Genomic DNA, 7,545 nt, shown 5'->3' with positions numbered 1-7,545 from the left:
CCTGCTCTCTCCCTTCTTGGCACTTAGACTCAAGCAGCATGCTCCCTCTGCCAGGAATTAATTCCCTTTGTCCTGCTTAACCTCTACTCACCTTGAGGTCTCAGCTCCCACTTCTCAAGGAAGCATCTCCGAACCCCCTCCCCAATAAGTCTTTGAGCTCTCTCTGTGAGAAACTTCCTAGAGTCCTGTGCTTTCCCCGGAGCCTTTACCACAGTCACAGACATTCCTTGTGGTTTTTGAATGACATCGGATCTCCCTCACCAGGTTGGAAGGAATGTGGCACATAGTAGGCGCTCAACCATTTGTTGAATGTTGGGAAATGAATTTCTATGGCACTTTGCCGATGACAAAGCGTTTTCCCCGGGCAAGCTGGAAGGTAGGCATTTTTCTCCCCGTTCACACAAGCGTGGCGCTCTTTAGTGTACCAAGCATTTTAACTTCAAAAACATTTTAACTCCATTTTCACTTCACCTGAGCCTTACCACAAGCCTGTGAGGAAGCTATGGATTATGATTTCTATTGTAGATACAATAAAACTGAGGCCTAGAAGGGTGGAGTGACCCAGGCTTAGTACTTAGAGGAGCCAGGGTTCTTTCCCAGATCCTACGCAGGGAGGCACAATCATTATATTCCCTGGTCATCATCACTGTGGGCATTTTCACCTCCACTGTGGTTACAGCCATGCTCAGTCTGGCAAGAAAGTGTGTGGTTGGCAAGCACACAGGCTTAGGAGGGAGACAAACCTAGGTTCCCATCCGGGCATCCCCTGCCGTGACCTTCAGGGTAGAGGAGCATCCTGTAAGATTTCCTGGAGGAGGCCGACTGGGCTGGCATTTGAAGGACTGGGAGAACTTGGAAAGGCCGAGAGCCAAGGGAGGGAAGTCTGGGTAGACTAGAAGAGTACCAGGAAAAGGGGGGTGGGGGGACTTCGGCTGATGCCTTCGCAGTTTCTGCTTCCTGAAAGCTGTGCGTGAAGCTCTCTCCTGCACTGCTCTTGCTGGGGCCGGGGGCGCAACCAGGGGTACAAAGGGCACTGTGGAAGCCACAGGCAGCCAGGGCTGTCCCGCCATCCCTGCACACCTTTCCCTTCAGCCTCCCAGAGGCGAGGCAGGGAGCAAGTCTTCTCCACTGTGCCTCCTCTACTGTGGCTCATGCCCACGCGGGGTAGGGGCAGGCAAAACGGGCTTTTCTCACGCTTGGGTTCAGAAAATGTTAGCATAGGTGGAGGGGAAACTTGCACAAGACACGGGACCTGAAGCTTGACAGGCAGTTTGGGAGAGGGGATGGGGTGAAGAGGGCTGTGGAGCTAAGCGGGGAGGTGGTCCACAGTCGGGTGCGGAAGGAGGGAAATCAGACTGGAACTCCTGGCCAAACCAGGGTCTGAGATCTCTGAGTGATGGAGGCGAAGGGGCTGAGTGGTGAGCTTTCCCTCACGAGACCCCCCCCCTCCAGCCCCTCTCTACCCCTGTGTGATCCTTCCTTCTGCTTTGTGGATCTTTACATCTTTCCACCCAGCCCACACCTGAGGAGTTGGGAGTTCTCTGAGGGAGGTGAGAGAACTCTAGGCTCTGAGAGAGGTTGGGAGCCTATACACAGGGGGGTGAAACCTCATAGCTATGCCCCAGTCACCGGCCCCTGTCCCCACAACACTTGCTGGGGAGGGAGCCAGAGACTGCCTTTATGGAAACCTGAGCTTCTTGGGGGGAGGAGGGGGGAGGCGGACCTCCCCTGGTCCCGCAGATGCAGCGCTTCTGCTGTCCCGGGCCTGGGGGCGCTCGAGTGAAGCTCTCCCCACAGCCAGAGGAGACAGCCGCCCTTGACTGAAGCCTTTGCATTTCAACACTGCCTTGGCCTTCCTCTAAAGTGCCTTCTCTTTCGTTTTTACACACCACAGGGCATCCTCAGACGGACCTAGCCTCTCCGTGCCTCAGGTTCCCCAGCTAGAGAATGGGCTTGCGATGGAGACGAAGTCAGGACGGGTGATGTGCCAACAGCGCGTGGCCCGGCACGTTTGCTAGCACCATCTAGCTGTGCCCCTTAGAGTGGGCCACTTTCCTCTACGGAGTCCCACTTTCTTCATCGAAAATCAAAGGGGTTTGGAGGACTGAATGACCTCACAGTTGCCTGCCAGCTTTCTTCTTCTAGGATCCTCTATGTCTGAGGTGGGGAGAGCAGAGATTGTTGGGCTATGATGATAGGTGATGAGGGGGGACTGGGAGCCCCCCAAAAGATGAACTAACCTGCCGAGGGTCACACAGCCAGTTACTGGCCAAGCTGAGTTTAGGCTCCAGAGTGCCAAACCTCTAGTTTCAGGCCACTGGGCTGGCTAGGCTGCAGCCTGCCCATTCTTTAGCACCCATGGTCGCATCAGAAAGCATTTTGTTTGCACAATGAGGGAAGTATGAAATGGAGGTTATGGCAGCCTCTGGGACCAAGGGAAGCTTGTGCAGACCCACAAAACCCAGTGGTGGCCTTCCTCACTGGCCAAGGTTCCCATTTCCTGCTATATGCCTATTTCTTCTCCCAGAGCTCCTCCCTACAGGTCTCTGTGGCAGGCCCTGGACTCTCTCTGGAGGGTGGCCTGAAGCATCCTCACTGTTCACTGGGACCCCCAGCAAGGCCTTATTCACAAGCGGGTGCTTCTCACTCACCCACCCCTTCAAAGAAGCCTGGGCAGATGAGAAGGCAGAGGCCCAGAAAGGGCCAAGGAGAGACGTTGCCAAGCTACCCAGCAGGCCCTGGGTGGAAACAGATTCAGGACTGGAACTCAGGTTTCTGGGCTCCCAGCCTTGTGTAGAGAAGAACCCAAGGGCCAGGCAAGTCTCCTAGAGCATGAGCCCGGCTTTGAAATCCTAGCCCAGGTGCTTCCCAAACTAATCCTGCCACAAGGGAAAATGCTGAGGGCCTGGTCTGTCCCTGGGGAGGCCCTAAGTGTTCTCTGGGACACTGGAAGTTTCTAGGGGCCGAGGCACACTCATGGTGGGGAAGCAGACCCCTAGCGAGGGCATGGCAGCTGACCCCAGCTGAAGACAGAACCAGGTAGCTCTGTGAATTTGAGCAAGGGCCTTGACCTCCCTGAGCCTGTTTCCCCATCTAGAAATTGGGGATAATGATGGCTGCCCTGTCCACTTCTCAGGGTTAGGGTGAAGCTTAGCAGAGATAACATTAACTCCCACTAGTAAGCTTGTGCCACGGGCTGGGTGCAGTGCCCAACACTTTCCCTGCATCGTTTCATTCAACCTTGACCACTGTGCTGAAAAGTGGGCAGAGCATCTGCCAGATTTGGAAACAGGGCTCACTGAGATCAAGACACTGCCTTTAAGTTCTCACAGATAAGTGAATAGTGGTGCTAGGATTTGAACCCTGATCTGACCCAGACTTCCCCCTTCCACTGAAAGCCCTTTGTCAGTATGATTATTATCAGATTTTAGCATGGCACGGAGGCCAGCTCATAATCAATTTATTAAATTCCCTTCATTCTAGACCGTGCTGTAGAATGTAAGTCTTCTCTTCGGGCCCCAGGCAGGGGTTCAAGGGCTGAGTTGAGACCAGGTTCGGCAAACTGTGACCTGCCACCTGTTTTTATAAATAAAGTTTGGTTGAAACACAACCACACCCATTCATTTATACTTTGTCTAGGGCTGCTTTTGCAGCAGCTGACTGGGGGAGTTGGGACAGAGATGGGAAGGCCCCGCAAAGTCGAAAATACTATCTGGCCCTTTACAGAAAAAGTCTGCCGACCCCTGATTTGAAACATTCAAGGAAATATTCTGGATGCGGCTCTGGCTTTTGGCTCAAGTCCACGGGAGCAATGAGGGGGAGCTCCTTGCCGGGCTCCCTCTTGTGAGCACTGGCCAGTTACATCAGGAATACCAGCTTGTCAAAGGAGCCCTGGAGAGGCCTCCCCTTTGGAGGTTCCCGAGTAAGGCTGGCTGAGTCTACAGCCCCTTCTAGGGCTGGGAGCAGAAGATAGTAAGTCTTCTCTGCTATTCCCTTTCACTGTTAGCTGGCCTGAGCTTACTCTGGTCAGAAAGAAACTGTGGATTGAGAAATTTCAGCTGAATAAACTTTAGGCCTGAAAAAGAAAGTTATATAAGCACTTCTGAATGGCTGCTTGGGCCAGGCCCCATACTTCCCTCCACAGTGGAGGAGCCCAGCCCTAGTTGGTGGTACCGAGTCAGCCAGGGCTCGTGGGAGAGTCTGAAATGTTAGGCTTCGGAGGCCTAGGGCTCATTTTATGCCACTCCTGGGGGCCTGAGAAGCCATGTGTCTGGGCCTGGGCCCCTTTGCCTCCCTCATCTCTGCCATTTTGGAGGCTGCCTACTTTCCAGGTGGATTTGAAGCACTGTTGTTTTTTGAGTTCTCTGTCCCCCCAGCCCCACCCTTCAACCTCTTGGTCTAGGACTTATGGGCCAGAAACAGTTAAGTGAACCCCTTTTTCTTTTTACCTCTGTGTTTGCAAAAACCACCCCCTACTCTGATCCTACTGTATTTATTTGGTTAAGATATCGCCAAAGGGTGGCAATCCATATGTCCTGCCTTCTTTTGGTTTGATGTCTAATTATCTAATTATCTTTCCCTCATTCTCTGCCCCAGGGTCAGACTCGTAGTCACCCTCCAGCCTCCAGTTGGTTACCTACGCCTGGAGGACCCAGGTGACCGCTCCCCTTCCTGCCCCTACCTCCACTGCCCACCAGCCTCCTGCCCAACTTAACCAAATGTGATCGGGCCGTGGGGGCCGGTGTTAGCAATCCCCCGGGTCCACACCATGACGTCCATTTCTTCGGCACTTACTGAGAATACCGAACACGCTTTGTACTTAAGTCTTCCCTCTAATTAGAGGAACGTCCATAGGACCAGAGAAAGGATTTGCATTCTAGAATTTGAAGTCCAGGTACTAGATTCACTTACTAGCTTCACTTCTCTGAGCCCCTTTTCTCATTTCTCACTGGTAAAATGGGGCTCGGGGACTGTGTCACCCAGTCGTTAGGATGACAAAAGGAGTTATTTTTATAAGGAGCTCTGAAAGCTGCACACTTCTGGGTGGGTATTAAGTTCCCCGGCCCTGCCACCACCCCCTTCTCCTTGGTTTCATGTAAAATTAGAGCTTTGGGGGTGATCAGGGAGGTAACAGACCAATCAGCATAAAGCCAGCCCACCTAAACCTCTTTGCCTAACCAGTTACTCTGACGACCAGTTTGCCTAAAAGTCAAAGTAGTAATTTTGAAAGAAGGCATTTTGTACCAATTTTCTTAAGAGGCACTTCCAGCATAATGTCGTATTTTTAAATCACTATGTCGCAATCGGCAGCATTTTGTCAATGATGAGATTATTTTGTATGCTTGTGCGTGGCTTTTTCTATTTCGTCTCCTACTGAGCAGTTCCATGGCTTTTTAGCAAGTTTGTCTGCAGACCCTTTCTTAAAATTCTGTATTTCTAGCACCAAATACCTATCAAATCTGTAGAATATCCCACAAGATTTATTGAACGCACCTTTTTGATCACTCCTGTCTCCTTCTCGCTGGGTTGTGCTCTGCACTGTGTCTGTCTGTGTGCACCTAATGAGTTGATTAACCAAATTAGCATGTACCCATGCTCCTTTCTGTTCTGCAAGATATCGGCGTTTCGACAGCAAGTGTGAAGAAGTGAGACAGATGGGGCAGAACTGTATTGAACTCCTTGCATTTTATTTTTCAGCCTTTCTCATTCATCAAGCAGCTCTATTTTGTGGAACATAAAACGATACATACAAAGTCATTACCAAATGTACTTATTGCAGGAAACATAACCATTTTCAGGAAAGGCAAACTGGCTAAAAAGTCCTGAAAGTGTTCAAAAGTAGATAAAATTAGAAGACACCCACCAAGGATATAAAACAAATTTGAGTAGGAATCCCACCTTTAACCAGAATGTCCTTAAATCAATTGCTCTGTAAAAAAGCTTTAAATGACACCGAAAGGGGGGGGGGGGAAGGACACCCAAACAGATGCCAAAACACTTAAAAGCGGACTGAATGTTATGTGAACCGGTCATTAAGCACAGAGGTTCCTTTTGTGCGTTTGCGGCAAATTGGTTCAAGGCCATTTGACCTGGAATTGATTTGGGATGCAGGCACTTACCTCCGTGCAAGTGCAATATGTGGGCACAGGGACAACCATGGACCTCAGGGGACAGGAATGCCCCTCCTGAACATGACCTCCAAGAGTAAGGGTGAATTGTCAGCTTTTAACTCTTTATTATAAAGACATATTTACACAGAACAATCTTTACAAACACAGTGAACACAATTATGGGAAGGGGACAATTTCTTAATGAAAAGGGCCTTAATATCTTTGTATAAATTAGTATAAGAATCATACACAACCATTTTAAATAAGACAAGCCCCCAGCCCCCCACTGCTCTCTTCTGGGCTTGACCAGCTTTATCCCCCTACCCCACGGGGCCGGCTGGGCAGCTGATGAGCCAGGAGATGCAGAGAGGAGGAGGGGAAAGAAGGCCCGATCCCGGGTGCGGGCATCAGTGGCAGAAGGGGCTTCCTGGACCCTGGCCAGCCCCCACTCCCAGCCCGAAGGGGGTGCGGGAAGCGGGTGCCCAGCCCGGCTCCTCAGGGCGGGCCTTGAAGCAGCAGTGGAAGTGAGGGGGGAGAGGCGGTTAGGCAACCTCGGGGTTACTGTGGGACTCGGAGGGCCCTGACTCCCCCTGTCCCCACACATACATAGGTGGGCCATCAGGCTCTTGTCTCCCCTTTCCTCCCTCCTGGGAGGCCTCCGAGAAGGAAGCCTGCTCAGACCTGTACTTCCTCCCATCTTTCCTTCCTTCCTTCCTTCTCTCCTTGCTTCCCTCCCTTCCTTCTTCTCCCCCTTGCCGCTCCCCTAAGGAAAGGCCACTGGGAAAGAAGGTCCAGTCCACATGAAGGGAAGGCTACCGAGGCCAATTACTTAAGGCTATCTTCTGGCTCCCGAAAACCAGTGTTGGGGTTCGAGCAGGAGCCTCAGAACCTGAGCTGCCCCTGTGAGAAGACCTGGGCCCTGGAAGTGCTGCAGGAATGGGGGCCGCTGGCCAGGGATGGGCCCTTTCAGCCCAGGTCGGGGTGGGCGGGGGGGGGGGGGGCGCGGGATGGACCGGCAGGGGCAAGCCAGGGAGGCGGGAGCAGCTGGGCCCCGACACCACCGCGGGGCACTTCACAGCCGGCCTGCACCTCCCTTCCCCGCCACCCCCCAGCCCCAACTGTGCGCGGGCAAGGCACTTAGTGTGTTTTGAAAAGATATCATCAAGAGGGAAGAGGACATCATCAAGTGGGAGCGGGGAGACCTGGGTCCTCATTCTGGCTCTGCAGTGACCCCGAATAGGTCCGCTGTCCCTCTCCAGGCCTGGTTTTGCAAGAGTTTGCCTAAGGAGGCGGAGCTAAGTGATCGCCAAGGTTCCTTTTGGCCCTGACATTCTGTGATTCTTGGGGAAAAAAAAAAAAAAAAAAACAACCCACTCCTCCTGCTTGGCTTTTGCTCCTGGGAGGGTATAGAGCCATCTCCTGAGCAAGAGCTTGA

Source organism: Eumetopias jubatus, unplaced genomic scaffold (genome assembly GCF_037043125.1).
Source record: "Eumetopias jubatus isolate StellerSeaLion01/CBP00866 unplaced genomic scaffold, mEumJub1_p1.0 scaffold_11, whole genome shotgun sequence".
Lineage (NCBI taxonomy): Eukaryota > Metazoa > Chordata > Mammalia > Carnivora > Otariidae > Eumetopias > Eumetopias jubatus.
The sequence above is the reverse complement of the archived record's forward strand: the minus strand, read 5'-3'. Positions refer to the sequence as shown.